At 54.1% G+C, this 14,364-nt stretch overlaps 1 long non-coding RNA gene across 1 annotated transcript; it reads left to right on the forward strand.

Moving 5' to 3' along the window:
• The first annotated feature begins 10,877 nt into the window (after positions 1–10,877).
• On the forward strand, positions 10,878–14,153 carry LOC138102052 (uncharacterized). The gene is made up of 3 exons (XR_011147295.1): positions 10,878–10,977; positions 11,712–11,897; positions 13,939–14,153. It is a non-coding gene; the product is annotated as an uncharacterized lncRNA (long non-coding RNA).
• Positions 14,154–14,364: the final 211 nt, after the last annotated feature.

Raw genomic sequence — 14,364 nt, forward strand, 5'->3', positions numbered from 1 at the left:
GCTGAGATCGAGGGCAGTCACTGTGTTCCCCTGAAAATCAGCCTGGCACAGCTGAGAGCAGAGGGAGCCACAGCAGAGCAAAGTGGCTCAGCCTTTCTCAGAGTCTCAGCCCCACTGCTGGCCAAGGACACTCGCGGCCCCGGTGTCCCCTGGAAGGCAGCTGACAGCTGGGATGGCATCCCGAGGGCACAGCGAGGCTCCTGTCCATGGCACTGCTGGAGGAGAGCCGGCTCATTGCCAGCCTCCCAGCCCGGCCTGCCCAGAGCTCCCGGGGCAGAGGGAGCTGGGACACCCCATTGCTGTGCTCAGCCTGCACAGGAGGAGCCCCAGGGCTGGGCCTGAGCCTGCAGCTGGAAGTGCCATTCCCAGAGAGCCCCTCAGCAGCGCCAGGAGCAGCTGAGCAGGGCAAGGAGAGAGAGCCGGGCCCTGAGGAAAAGCCTTTCCCTGCCCAGCGCTGCCCAGCCCCTCCCGGGCAGCACCAGGGCAGGACAGTCGCCCTCAGGCCCCGGGCAGCAGGAACGGGCCCGTGGCCGCAGAGATGCCCTTCATCTCTGCTGCTGCTCTGCCGGCCCAGGAGGGCACCGAGGGCCCCGAGCCCCCGGGCTGAGGGCCCCGAGCCCCCGGGCTGAGGGCCCCGAGCCCCCGGGCTGAGGGCTGTGCTGGCTGCGAGGGGACACCGGAGCTGCGCTGCTCAGGGCGGTGTCTGCACTGCAGGGCAGCGCCGGCAGCTGCCACAGCTCCCCTCAGCAGGGCTGCCCTCAGCGCTGCCTCCCTCCCTCCCTGCCCACGGCTCTGCTGCTGGAGCTGGCCCAGCCGGGAGCTGCTCCTGCGGCCCGGGCTCCGTCCCTGCCGCTGCTGCCGGAGCCCAGCCCAGCCCCTGGGCCAGCCCTGCCCGGCAGCCGCTCGGGGCTGCGGCGATTAAAGAACAGCTCCCCCGGGCCTGGGCACCATGGAAAGGTGATGCTGGCTGCATCTGGAGGCTGGCGAGGTGCAGGCACTTGCTGAGGCTCCCAGGAATCCTCGGCGGGATGGTTTAAGAGCCTCAGGCCCTGCTCTGCCCTGCACAGCTGAGTTTCCATTCCCACCAAGCTGAGCCTGGGAGAAGTGGGAGCACAGACTGAGGAAAGCAGAGACTCAAGCAGGAATCCCATGCCCTGAATGTGCTCATGAAGAGTCCCCTCAGAAATGAGCTGGGCATGAGCTGGAGCTCGGAGCAGCCCTGGCCCCCACAGCAGCCTCTCCACAGCAGCAGGACCTGCCCTGCAGCAGTCACTCCTTGCAGCCACAGCTCCCCTCCAGCGCCCATGGGGAGCTCCCAGGCAGGCTGAGAGCTGCCCCTGGCAGGTGGCAGATGCCCTGGCCTGGCAAAGAGCCCTCAGGGCTGCAGGAGCTGCTCTGCAGGACAGCCCTGGGCACCCCTGGCTGCTGCCCACCTTCACAGCCTGCAGCCGGCCCTGGCAGCAGGAGCCATCCTGCCCTGTCCCTCTGACGGTGCCCAGGGCAGCCGCTCTGCAGCACATCCTCCCCCAAAGCAGGAACGGCAGCAGAGCCATCCTCACAGCCATGGCAGTCCTGTCATGGGCCAGCTCTAGAGGATCCCTGCAGCCAGAGGCTCACTGTGTCAGGAGTGGTGAAGATTTCTCCATGAATAAGCTCAGAATTGTCCTTCAGCTGCTTTAAGCCTCTGTCTGCTTCACTCCTCTCAGGTACCTGCAGGCAGTGCCCTCAGCCCTGCTGGGCTGGGAGAGGAGCAGCTCATTAGGAGAAATGTCTTTATGGTTGCCAGGAGCTGCCTCTGTGCCAGGAGCCCGGCCCAGTTCAGCAGCACAGACACAGCACAGGGACTGTAATGGCCCTCTCGGGGCTCTGGTGTTGTTTACACTGGCCTCAGTCCCTGAGAGTGTGTCCAAAAAACTTCTCAACAACTCAAAGTTAAAGTGAAACAATGAAGTTTCTTGAAGTTTTAATGGGTGCCACTGAGGGACAGGACTGAGAAAGTGTCCCCAGGTTCCAGTCAGAGCAGAACACTGCAGGCAGTGATGACAGGGGGGGACAAGCAAGGGAAAGGTGTCTCTGGTGCTGAGCAAAGCTGGACGTGTTTGAGGAATGCAAAGGGCCAAGGTCTGAGCCCCAGCCCCTGTCAAGGCAGATCCTGTCCCTCCCTCAGTGCTCAGGGCTCTTGCCGGGGCACTGGGATGTGGGGATGGGCAGTGCCCAGGGCAGCACCATGGGGCAGCCCCTGCCAGGCTGCTGAGCAGGGACAAGGAGGCACTGAGGCCCCAGGGCTGCAAGGGTCACTTGTCTCCTGCTGGCCTCAGGGCCAGGGACAGCAGCCGTGGCCCAAGTGCTGCACAAGTTGGCTCTGTCAGGGCCTTGCAGCTGCTGCCCATCCCTCTGCCCTCTCCAGCCCAGGCTGTGCCACGCTGTCCCTGCCCTGCGCCTCTGTCCCTGCAGGCTGTCCTCATCCCCCCGGCTGCCCCACCTGGCTGGCCCCTTCCTTTGCTGGCAGCTCTGCGTCCTGCCTGCCTCTGCCTTGGCACACAAAGCCTTGGGCTTGATACCAAAAGGCTTCATTCCATTTTTACCATGTCTGTGAACTTTTAGCAGAGGAACAAGGCATGCAGGGGCTGCTTTCCCAGCAGGGACGGATGGAAGAGAAGAAGAAGACATCTGGCTCAAGGGTGCAGTGCTAGAAAAAACAAGGACTGAATGTGGGAACTTGGGGTGGGTTTTAAGGAAATGGGTGAATTGTAATACGCATGTAGCGACTGGATGTGAGCAACACACTTGTAGAGTCACGTGTCCACGTAAGGTTAGGAGTTATCCCCTGCTGGAGCTCAGGCCTGAATAAATGATGCTCTCTTTAACAACAAATCAGTGTTAAGGAGTCATAAGTAATATGCTGATATTTCGGAGATTTGGTGACAGTGCGGCCTCACAGAACCAAGGAATCAACAGTGACACTGTGGGACCCCATGGAACCAATGGTCCATTGTGCCAATGCAGATCCAAGGATCCATGGTGGCACTGTGGAACCAAGGAGATCGTTGTTGACAGTATGAACGCTCATGGAACCATGAGCCACTGTGACACAGAGTGGCCACATGGAGCCAAGGGTTTGTGACTCTGCAGATCCCAGGAGACCCTTGTGACTGAGGAACCTCATGGAACCAAGGGTCCATTGTGACACTGTGGGGCCCTGTGGAACCAAGGGGACCACAGTGACATTGTGGGGCTTCATCGAACAATGGAGACCATTATGACACTTTGGGACCCACTGGAACCAAGGGGCCATTGTGACACTGCAGAGCCTCCTATAACCAAGGGGCCATTATAGCACGGCAGGGCCTCATGGAATCAAGGGGTCCATTGTGACCCTGTGGGGCTCCATGGCACCCAGGGTCCATTCTGATGCCATGAAACCAAGGAGACCATTGTTACACTAAACGGCATCACGGAACCAAGGAAGCCATTGTCAGGAAAATTAATCCAAAACACCAGAGGTTTATGTCCAAAATGGAGACAGAGGAGTCCCAATACTGTATTTGAATAAAGGAAGAGGACATGGGGCATTTCTCTGGGGTCTGTCAAGTTGTTAGAGGATGTAGTCTCCTTTCTCTTCTAATTTCCTGGCCGATTTCCCTCTCTCTTTGCCCATTGGCTGAGGTACTTGAGAGCTACAGACTTCCCAAATCACTTAAAACAGACCCTACCAATGTATACCCCTCCCTTTTTCTTTTCTTTTGGAATTTATGGTTCTTGCCATTGCTTCTTTTATCTCTCAGTATCTACCTATCAGCAGACCCACAGTTTGTTTGTAAAGACAAATTGATCTCATTCCTTTCACCACTGTGACCCAGTGGGGCTCCATGGAACCATGCAGACCATTGTGACACTTGGAGGCCTCGTGGAACCGAAGGACCATTGTGGCCCTGCAGGGCCTTGTGGAACCAAGGGCACAACAGTGACACTGTGAGGCTCCAAGGGCCCAAGGGGGCATTCTCACACTGCAGAACCAAGGGTCCATTGTGGCACAGTGGGGCCTCATGAAACCAAAGGGCCATTTTGACACTTTGAGGCCTTGGGAAACCAAAGGACCCTTGTGGCACTTCAGGGCCTTGTGGAACCAAGGCGACCATAGTGACACTGTGGGGCTCAATGGAACCAAGGGGCCCTTGTGACACTGTGGGGTCTCATGGAACCAATGGTCTACTGTGACACTGCAGGGCCTTATGGAATCACAGAGACTGTTGTGACACCACAGGCCCCATTGAACCAAGGGGCCATTGTGACACTTTGCAGCCCCATGGAACCAAGGAGGCCATTGTGACACTACAAGGCCTCATGGAAGCAGGGAACCATTGTGACACTATGGGACCTTCTCAGGCCAAGGGGCCGTTGTGTCACTGTGTGGCACCATGGAACCAAGGAGAGCATTGTGACACTACAGGGCCCCATGGAACTAAGGATTCATGTAACAGTGTGGGGACTCATGGAATCAAAGGTCCATTGTGATATTGCGGGGCCTCATGGAGTTCTGAAGACCATTATGACACTTCAAGGCCTCCTTGAATCAAGGGGCTCTGCAGGACCTTGTGGAACCAAGGAGACCCTTCTGACATTGTGAATCCCCATGGAACCAAGAGTCCATTGTGATACTGCGGTACCAAGGAGACCCCTGTGACACTGCAAGGCCTCATGGAAGCAGGGGGGAACCACTGGGACCCTGTTGGGCCCCATGGAAACAAGGAGCCAGTGTGACACAGTGGGGCCTCGTGGAACCAAGGACCCAATATGACACCAACATTGTGACACTGCGGGGCCCCGTGGATCCGAGGGAACAGGTAACAGGTGTGGTTGGCTTGGCCTGACTGCTCCAACTGACCTTGGCATGTCAAGGGTCTCTTTCATGTGCCCCTGAAACACTGGGGCTCTGGGCTTTCCTTCCTATAGGAAAGAACCATGCCTCTCATCCAGGTGTTGGGAGAGTCCCAGACTGGTCAGGCTCAGCAGGGAAGGGCATGTGGCAAATGCTCCTGCAGCCATTCCAGGCACTGGCAGGACAAGGCAGGGATTGCAGAAGCCCTGTGGGAGGGAAAAGAAGGGCATGTTGTGTGCCCAGACTCCAGCCAGGCCTGTGCCAGGGTCTGCTGGGGTCTCCTCAGAGCCAGGTTGGTGGGAGCTGGGCTGAAGAAGTGGAACATGGGGTGGGTGGGAATTGGGCTGAACAATGAGGGTCAAATGTCAGCCATGGTACAGAGTCCTCTTGGCAGCCACTCCCTGGTGCCATCCCTCAGTGGCCAGCCCTTGACCACCACTGGGGAACATTTCTAATATCTCTACAATGGGATGAAATGCACTTTCAACTGCTTTGTGGATGCTGCCAAGTTGCAGGGAGTCTGTAACCAAACTCATCTTGTTAATGGTGACTGCAAAACATATTTGGGCAAGAGGCCTGAGTTGGATAAATTTGTCTTGCCATCAGGTGCCAACCAAGCCACAAGAAAAGGAAGAAAAAACTTATGCATCAGAAGAAAGGCAGTTCAATAGGGACAAAAACCAAAACCCAACCAAAAATACCAAAGCAAAACCCACCCACAACAACAACACAAAAACCCCACAAACAAACCAACCACAAAAAGCAAAGACCACAAACAGAGGCAAAGCAAATGCACAGGAAATCTCCAATCAGCAGAAAATGTTCAACCACCTTGTGGCAGGAGAGGGTTCTGTATGTGTAGGTGCTGTTTGAAAGAAAAAGGTCTTAAAAAAGAAATTAATGCCCTCCACCTCCTGCTTCTCTCAGTTTCTTGCTGATCATGGTGTGACACGGAATGGAACATCCCTTGGGTCAGTCCAGCCCAGCTGTCCCATCCCTGTTCCCTTGGGAATCCTTGCCCAGCCCAAGCCCATTGGCTGGGGGAGTTGCAGACACCCCTCATGTGGGGCGAGCAGTGTGACAAGGACAGTAGGACAGAACAACATTAACTCTTCTCAAGGACAGTAGGACAGAACAGCACAGCCTTGGAGAAATAGATAGGACTTGTGATAAGGGGTACAACGATGTCAAAGGTAGTGGGGATAGCTAATGAATCAGTGTGTCTGATATAAACTCTGTTCACTCCATGCGTAGTGCACTCAAATGCATGAAGGATCACCTGAGTGACCACCATGCTGTAATAAAGAATAGCTGCTTTCAAATCCTCCAAACTGTGTGAGAAGGTTTCTCTCCAGCAGATTTCAGTAGCAGTGGTGCCCTTGACTCCATGATGCCCCACAGTTTCACAATGGCTCCTTGCTTTCAGGAGGCCCTGCTGTAGAACAATGGAGCCTTGGTTCCCTTAGGGTCCATACTGTCCAAATGGCCTCCTTGGTTCTGCTCTGCCACAATGCTCTCCTTGGTTCCACGAGGCCTTGGTGTGTCACAACAGCCCCTTGGTTCCATGAAGTGCCGTAGGGTCACCGTGGTCTCTTGGATCCGCAGTATCGCAATTGGTTACAAGCAGCCCCGCTGTGTCACAATGAATATTTGGTTCCACAGGGCCCTGCAGTGTCACAATGGTCCCTTGGTTCCATGAGGCCTCGTTGTATAACAATGGCCCCTTGTTCCATGAGGTTTGTACCGTCAACAATGGTCTCCTTGGTTCTGTAGTGTGAAAATGGCCCCTTGGTTCCATAAGGTTGCTCCATGTGGTCTGCTTGGCTCCATGAGTTTCTGCAGTGTCACAATGTCCTATAGTTTCCATGAGCTTCATTCCAATCAACAATGTCCTTTTTTCCATTGAGGCCCAGAGTGTCACAATGGCTCCTTGGCTTCATGTGGATCACCTGTGTCACAATGGTCTCCTTGGTTCCATGAGGTTCCACAGTGTCACCATGGTCTCCTTTGATCCGCATTGTCATAATGGACAATTGCTTCCATGAGGCCCTGCAGTGTCACAATGGTCCCTTGGTTCCATAGGTTTTATGTTGTAACAATGGACTCCTTGGTTCTAGGAGCTCCCCTGCTTTTTGCAGAGGTGTCTTTGGTTCCAACAAGGCCCCGCTGTGTCTCAGTGCACCCTGGGTTCCATGTGGATCTGGAGCATCACAAAGGCTCCTTGGTTCCACGAGGTCCTGCTGTGTCACAATGGATCCTGTGCTCCATGAGGCCCTCCAAAGTCATCATGGAGGCTTGGTTCCATGAGGTTCCATTGTGTCCCAGTGGTCGCCTTGGTTCCATGGGTTTCCTTAGTGTCACAATGCTCTCCATGCTTCCATGATTCCCCACAATGTCACAATGCTCTCCATGCTTCCATTAGGCCCTGCTTTGCCACAATGGTCCCCTTGTTTCCATGAGGCCCCGCTGTGTCACAATGGACGCATGGTTCCATGATGTTGCGTGGTGTCACCGTGCTCTCCTTGAATCCGCAGTGGAACAATGGACCATTGGTTCCGTGCGGCCTGGCCGTGTCACAATGGGCTCCTTGATCCCATGATTCCCCAGGGTGTCACAATGGAGCCTTGTTTCTAGGAGGTTCTGTACTGTCACAATTGTCTCCTTGATGCCATCAGCCCCTGCAGTGTCACAATGGCTCCTTGGTTCCATGAGGAACACAAAAGCTTTGCATAAACATTGAGCAACAGCTGCTGAACACACCTGGGACACATCTGCTTGCATCAAAAGAGGGCTTCAAGCTGAGAATGGCACCAGCAGCTTCCATCTGCAACAGAGAGCCAGGGAAAGGACAGGGACAGAGAATTCAGTGGAAAGACACAGAGAATTCTTCTCCCAGAGATCATTCCTGCTCCCACTGTCCCTTGTAGAAAGGGGACATCATTGCAGGCAGCCTGTACTGAGCATGTGGCTCCTGAGTAGGGTTTGTTGTTTAGGAAACCTGCTCAGGCTTTTCGATTCTTTCCTTAAAAACAGGAAAACTTCTCCTGGGGCTGTGTGCAGGCAGAGCCCTGAGGAGAGCAGGTGGCACATGGTGCGCTGGGCTGGGACAGCCAGCTGCAGAGCTCAAGGGAAGAAGCCCAAAGTGGCACAATGGCTCCTTGGCTTCACGTGGATCACCTGTGTCACAATGGTCTCCTTGGTTCCATGAGGTTCCGCAGTGTCACCATGGTCTCCTTTGATCCGCACTGTCATCATGGACAATTGGTTCCATGAGGCCCCGCAGTGTCACAATGGTCCCTTGGTTCCATAGGTTTTATGTTGTAACAATGGACTCCTTGCTTCCATGAGCTAGCCTGCTTTTTGCAGAGGTGTCTTTGGTTCCAACAAGGCCCCGCTGTGTCTCAGTGCACCCTGGGTTCCATGTGGATCTGGAGTGTCACAAAGGCTCCTTGGTTCCACCAGGTCCTGCTGTGTCACAATGGATCCTGTGCTCCATGAGGCCCTCCAAAGTCATCATGGAGGCTTGGTTCCATGAGGTTCCATTGTGTCCCAGTGGTCGCCTTGGTTCCATGAGTTTCCTTAGTGTCACAATGCTCTCCATGGTTCCATGATTCCCCACAATGTCACAATGCTCTCCATGGTTCCATTAGGAATCAACAAACCTTCTACACTGGAATTCTGGAGGGTGGACTTTGGCCTATTCAGGACGCAGATTTGGGGAGTACCTTGGAAAACAGCTCTTAAAAACAAAGGTGTCCAGAAACAATGGCCACACGACAAGAAAGAAATCCTGAAGGCACAGGAGCAGGCTGTCCCTATGTGCCGAAAGATGAGCTGGCCGAGAAGAAGACCAGCCTGGAGTGGGCAAGGAGCTTTTGCAGGCACTCAGGGGAAAAAATAAAGCGGGTGCATCACCTTTGGGCAGAGGGGTAGGAAACTCAGGAAATGTTTAAGGATGTTGTTAGGTCACGCAGAAAGAAAATTAGAGGGGTGAGAGCTCCATTAGAACTTAACTGGCTGCTTCTCTGAAGGATAATAAAATTTTTTTATAACTACATTAATGGCAAAATGTGTTTTTTTGGGGGGGTTCTCATGGTTTAATGGGATATCCCTATATTTTGGGGGATCTCCTCATTGTTTTATGGGATCTCCTTGTGGTTTTGAGGTCTTCATGTTGTTTTTTCTGGTCTCATGGTTTTTTGGGTCTTGCCACGTGCTTTTTCGAGGTCTTGTAATGTATTTTGGGGGTCTCCTCATGGTCGTTTGGGGTCTTCTTATGGTTTTATGTAGTCACTGTGTGCTTTTTGGGGGTCTTCTTGGAGTTTATGGGGTCTCCTTATGATTTTTGTGGGCTTTTCATGTTTTTTTGGGTTCTTCTTATGGGTTTTGGGAGGTTTTCCCGTGGGTTTATGGGGTCTTCTCATGATTTTGGGGGTTTTCCCGTAGGTTTATGGGGTTTTCTTCTAGTTTTTTTGGGTTCTTGTCATGTGCTTTTTGGGGTCTTGTAAAATATTTTGGGTCTCCTCACAGTTTTTTTGGGGTTCCTCGTGATTTTTGGGTTCTTCTCATGGGCCGTTTTAGGGTGTCCTCATGGGTTTGGGGGGCTCCTCATGCATTTTATTGGGATCTCTTCTTGGGTTTTTTGGGGGTTTCCTTGTGATTTTTGGGATCTCCTTGTATTTTTTAGGGGTCTCCTTGTGGTTTTTTGGCATCTCCTCATGGATTTTTAGGGTGTCCTCACATTTTTTTGGTTTCTTTTCACACCTTTCAACTCCCCATTTTCCACCCCTTCCCTCAACTCTCCCCCTCCATCCGTGTCCACCTCAGAATGCCCATGGTCCTACCGGGCTGGAATTCCCAGTCATCCATCAAATTGTGGCTCTGGACCAAACTCCTGGCCAGGCAAAAAATCGGCCTCTGCGTTGTCACCTCCATGTCCCCAACCTGCGCCTGCCCGGGCAGCACATCCAGGGTGCCAAGGGTTGGGATCCGCACCCCCTGCAACCGGAATTTTTGGGATTTTGGGATCTGGTTCCCCACAGAAGTGGAATTTTGGGATTTTGAAGTGGAAACTTGGGATTTTGGGGTCTGCGTTCCATGGAACCGGAGTTTTGGGATCTTGAGATCTGTACCCCCTGCAAGCAGAACTTTGGGATTTTGGGATCTGCTCGCCCTGGAAGTGGAATTTCAGGATTTTGGAATGAGCCAGAGGTGACCTCGACCCCCAGGAGGGAACATGGTGGGGGAACTGGGGTGACCTTGTTCCGCAGCAGGAGCTGGTCCAGGACAAAGTCGGCCACCACGTCCCAAATTTCCTTCCACTCTGGGAATTGAGGGAAACTGAGTCAGGATCCTGACAGATCTGACATTCCCAGGGGTACAGGAGGGTGAGAGGTCATTCTGCACTCTCTCAGGATGTGGGATCAGGATGTGGGATCTGGATGTGGGGGGTGTGGGATGTCCCACCACCAGCCTAGCTCCTGTTGTGTCCCTAGGACACTCGGTGACGCTGCTGGTGGCACTGTGACTTCGGTGGGGCCTCTGTGACATCGTGGTGACACCGTGGGGTCACGGGCAGGGATACGGGGCTGGGGCAGGGAGGAGAGATGGGACATTGAATGGGGGACATGGAATGGGGGACGTGGGGGTGTGGGACAAGTGGGATGGTGAGGGAGGTATCTTTTCAGCTTTTTACCGGCTTGTGCTAGTAGTTCAATGCCTTAGAAAGCCTCAAACAACCCAGAGAGGTGGCACGGGCAATCCAGCATTTCAGTAGCTCTAAAATCGGTAACTGTGTCAGCTGCAAAGCAAATACCTCCAGCAGAAGCAAAGAGGGAGAAATACAGCTGTCTGCTCGCTCAATTTCCCACAGTTAGAAGCTTTCAAAAGAAACAGATGACAAGAGGCGTTTGCAGAAGGGGTAGCAGAGCCAAGAGAGGCGGGGCCTCCCTTGATCGTCTCTTTTATTCGGAGAAGGGGAAAGGGGAGGACTGGGGGCAGACCCGGGGTGACCGGCCAATCAGACACTGCTAAAGAGTCTGAGTTACATTTGGGTTTGCCCGAGCTTGGAACAAAGGAGCTCAGAGCACATGGCAGAGGCAAGTGTCCTCATGGGAGGGGAAGCTCAGAACAGGCAGCAACAGGATGGGACATGGAATGGGGGACATGGAATAGGGGATATGGGGGTGTGGGACAATGGGACGGGACATGGAACGGGGGATATGGGCGTGTGGGACAATGCGATGGGACATGGAATAGGGGATATGGGCGTGTGGGACAATGGGATGGGACATGGAATAGGGGATATGGGGGTGTGGGACAATGGGATGGGACATGGAACGGGGGATATGGGCGTGTGGGACAATGGGATGGGACATGGAATTGAAGACATGGGATGGGGATATGGGGGATGTGGGATGGGGCAGATGGAATGGGAATGGGGGGATGTGGGGGATGGGAGATGGGGATGAGGGACATGGGATGGAGAGGGAAATGTGGGGCATGGGGGATTTGGGGCATGGGGGATGGGTGATGAGTGACATGGGATGGGGGACAAGGGGACATGGGAGATGGGACATGGAGTGGGGGCCACAGGATAAGGACATGGAAGGGGGGAATGGGATGAGGGACACGGAAGATGGGGGAAATGGGGGACAGGAGGTGGGGGACATGAAATGGGGGACATGGAGTGGGGACTTGGAGGATGTTGGATGGGGGACACAGAATGGGGGACAAGGAAAACATGGGGGACACAGTCTCCAGGTGTTCAAAGAGATTACAATGAGCAGACACAATGACAAAGCAATTTTTGAGGCATTTTTCTTATTATCAGGTCCTTACACCTGGTCAATGCCCAAATCCCGGGACAGGGATCCTGGCTGCTTGGCTTCACCACCATCCAGCTCCACATGGGAGCCGCGATATCCCAGCACGGAGCAGCCGGGTCACCAGGGGCTCTCCCGACTGGCGGCTGAAATCTTTTCACACATCTCACAGCTCACCTGAGGACCGGGAGTGGGTGATTATCTGTGGCCTTGCCTCTTCCTCCTGTTGTGAGGGCCCTGCCTCTTCCTCTTCATCCCTCACTGAGGGATTGGTGATGATTTGGTCTCAGATTTCTTCTCCTGTATAGCAGGAGCTGCTCCGGCAGGGGCTGTTCCTCTGGCTCAGCTGCAGTTGGAATGCCCACGGTGCCTGTTGCTCTGCTTTCCTCCTCCTCCCCCTGAGGGTGCTGTCCAGTGACCAGCAGTGTCCCAGAAACAGTAGCCAGGGCCCAGCAGGCTGCATCACTTTGCACCTCTCTGGAGCTGCTGCAGCATTTTCCTTCACGTATTCTATCACTTTAATGGGGTCCTGTGGCTGTTCAGGGGTGAACTTCCAAACCATTGGAGGAGAGGAGTTCTCCAAATACTGGCCCATTCCCTCCCACATTCCATGCCACTCGTGACTATCCACCCTCGGGGCAGGTCTCTGAATGACCGTCCTGGAAACTTCTGTCCTGACTCTAAACATGGTGTGGACCCCACTGAGGAGACCCGGCAGACACAGCAGCAAGAACAGGCTTTCCTTAACATCCAGAGGGAATTCAGAATTCCCCAAAGCTGTTGGAAAAGGCCTGAAGGAGGAGAAGGGGGTGAAAGGCTGGGCAAAATCATCACCCTCCCCTGTTCCCCCCACAGGCTGGGCACAATTATTAATGAATTCCCAGAGGTAGCACCCGAGGCCAGGGCAGGAGAGCAGCACTGGAGACACATCCCAAATGACCCCCACTGCCCTTGATGTTCTCACAGCACAAACTGATATCCCACAGCACAGCAACAAAGCAATCCTGGTGCCTCTCCCTGCTCTGGAAAAGATCCCTGAGAGGAGCACAGACAGGAATATGCACAGGGTGAGGTCCCACAGCCCCATGAGCAGACCAAGGCACATTGTGCCCAGGGGCTCTGTCCCTGATACAGCAAATGCTCAGATCAAATTTGCTTCCAACCTGCTCTGTGCAGATCTGGTGTTTTACAACCCAAATGCCCCACATTTTCCCCAGAAAGGTGCTGTCCCCCATCCACTCAGCCCCTTTGCAATCACAATCTGCTATAATTTCCCATTTGCCCTTCATCTCTCAGTGTTCACACGGGGATTGTGAAGCCTCTTCTGCTCCAGGAGCCTGGTTGGGAAGCAATTGGCCCCATAACCTGGGGACAAGATATTAATGACAAAACTGCTCATGCCAGCAGAGACAAGACAGGGGCGGAGGAAAGGGGAGAGCCAGGCCCAGGGGACAGGGCTGGAATGGTGATGGCTGTGAGGTCACTCCCAGTGCAGCAGCCTGGCTGGCCCTCAGCAGACATTGTGGCCAGGAAGCACTGTGAGGTCACCCAGCACATCAGAGACCCCACACAACAGGAATTCCATCCCTGGGGAGGTGAAGGAGTGCGGCAGCAGGGAGAGGCCCCACCTGGGCTCTGATTCTGGGGCACCTCTGTTGCACAACCTGACCAGCCCTGGCACACAGGGAGGCCGGCCGGGCTCATGGCCACCCTGCTCTGCACCAGCCCTGCAACTGGGGAAAAATCTTTCCTCATCTCCTGGCTGAACATCCTGTTTCACCCAACACCCCTTGTCTTTCATCCTCCTCACACGCTCCAGCCAAGCTTTCTCTGCCTAAAAACAACAAAGTCACCATTTCTACATTTCCCCTTTGCAAACTGTCCTTGCTGTCACCTCCTGGCAGTGGCCTCATGGGCCCTGTCAGAGCCCGCCCTGTCCCTGCCCTGCCCCAGCTCTGCTGCCCCACAGCTGCTGGATCAGGAGGGGCAGAGCCATGGGGGAGGGGAATGCACAGGGACTCCTCCTGGGAGGGACCTTGGGAGGTTTCCAGGCCAGGCCAAAGCCCAGCCAGCAGAGAAAGGGACCCAGGGATGGGCTGTTTGTGTGCTCTGCCATGGCAGGAGAAGATGCAGAGCCACCAGCTCCCTTCATGCCGTTCTCTCTCTGTTTTCTCAAACTTGTGCCTCTACAAACCACCATGATCCCTTCCCTTGCCTTCCTGTATCCTTTTCTAGGCATCCCTCAGGAAGTCTGGAAAATGCTCTTTCTGTCTGACCTCCATGAGTCTCAGACCCAGAGGAAAAACCCCATCCTCATCTGTGAGGTCATCCTGGGAGAGTCTGCCACTGACCCACTTGGGGAATCTTTCATGCAGAAATGTTGGAACATTCTCTGACTTGTTTTAGACGGTTTGAATTTTGAATGGTTTCTGCACAAATATGGCAATTCATGTCCCTGGTATGGCAATTCTTTGATTTTCATGGAAATATAAGGGATTAGGTGAGATGAAAATGCTAACATGGTGAAAGCAGGTATTTGCAGCCCTATGGAGAAGCAGTTGGTAAAATAAGAATCAAAGAATGATGGGGCTTAGAGACCTCAACTACAGGATCAGTATGTGGAGGTGGAGATGCCTGGGCTCAGTGGTTTGGAGACTGTAG

Source organism: Aphelocoma coerulescens, unplaced genomic scaffold, assembly GCF_041296385.1.
Source record: "Aphelocoma coerulescens isolate FSJ_1873_10779 unplaced genomic scaffold, UR_Acoe_1.0 HiC_scaffold_60, whole genome shotgun sequence".
Taxonomy (NCBI): domain Eukaryota; kingdom Metazoa; phylum Chordata; class Aves; order Passeriformes; family Corvidae; genus Aphelocoma; species Aphelocoma coerulescens.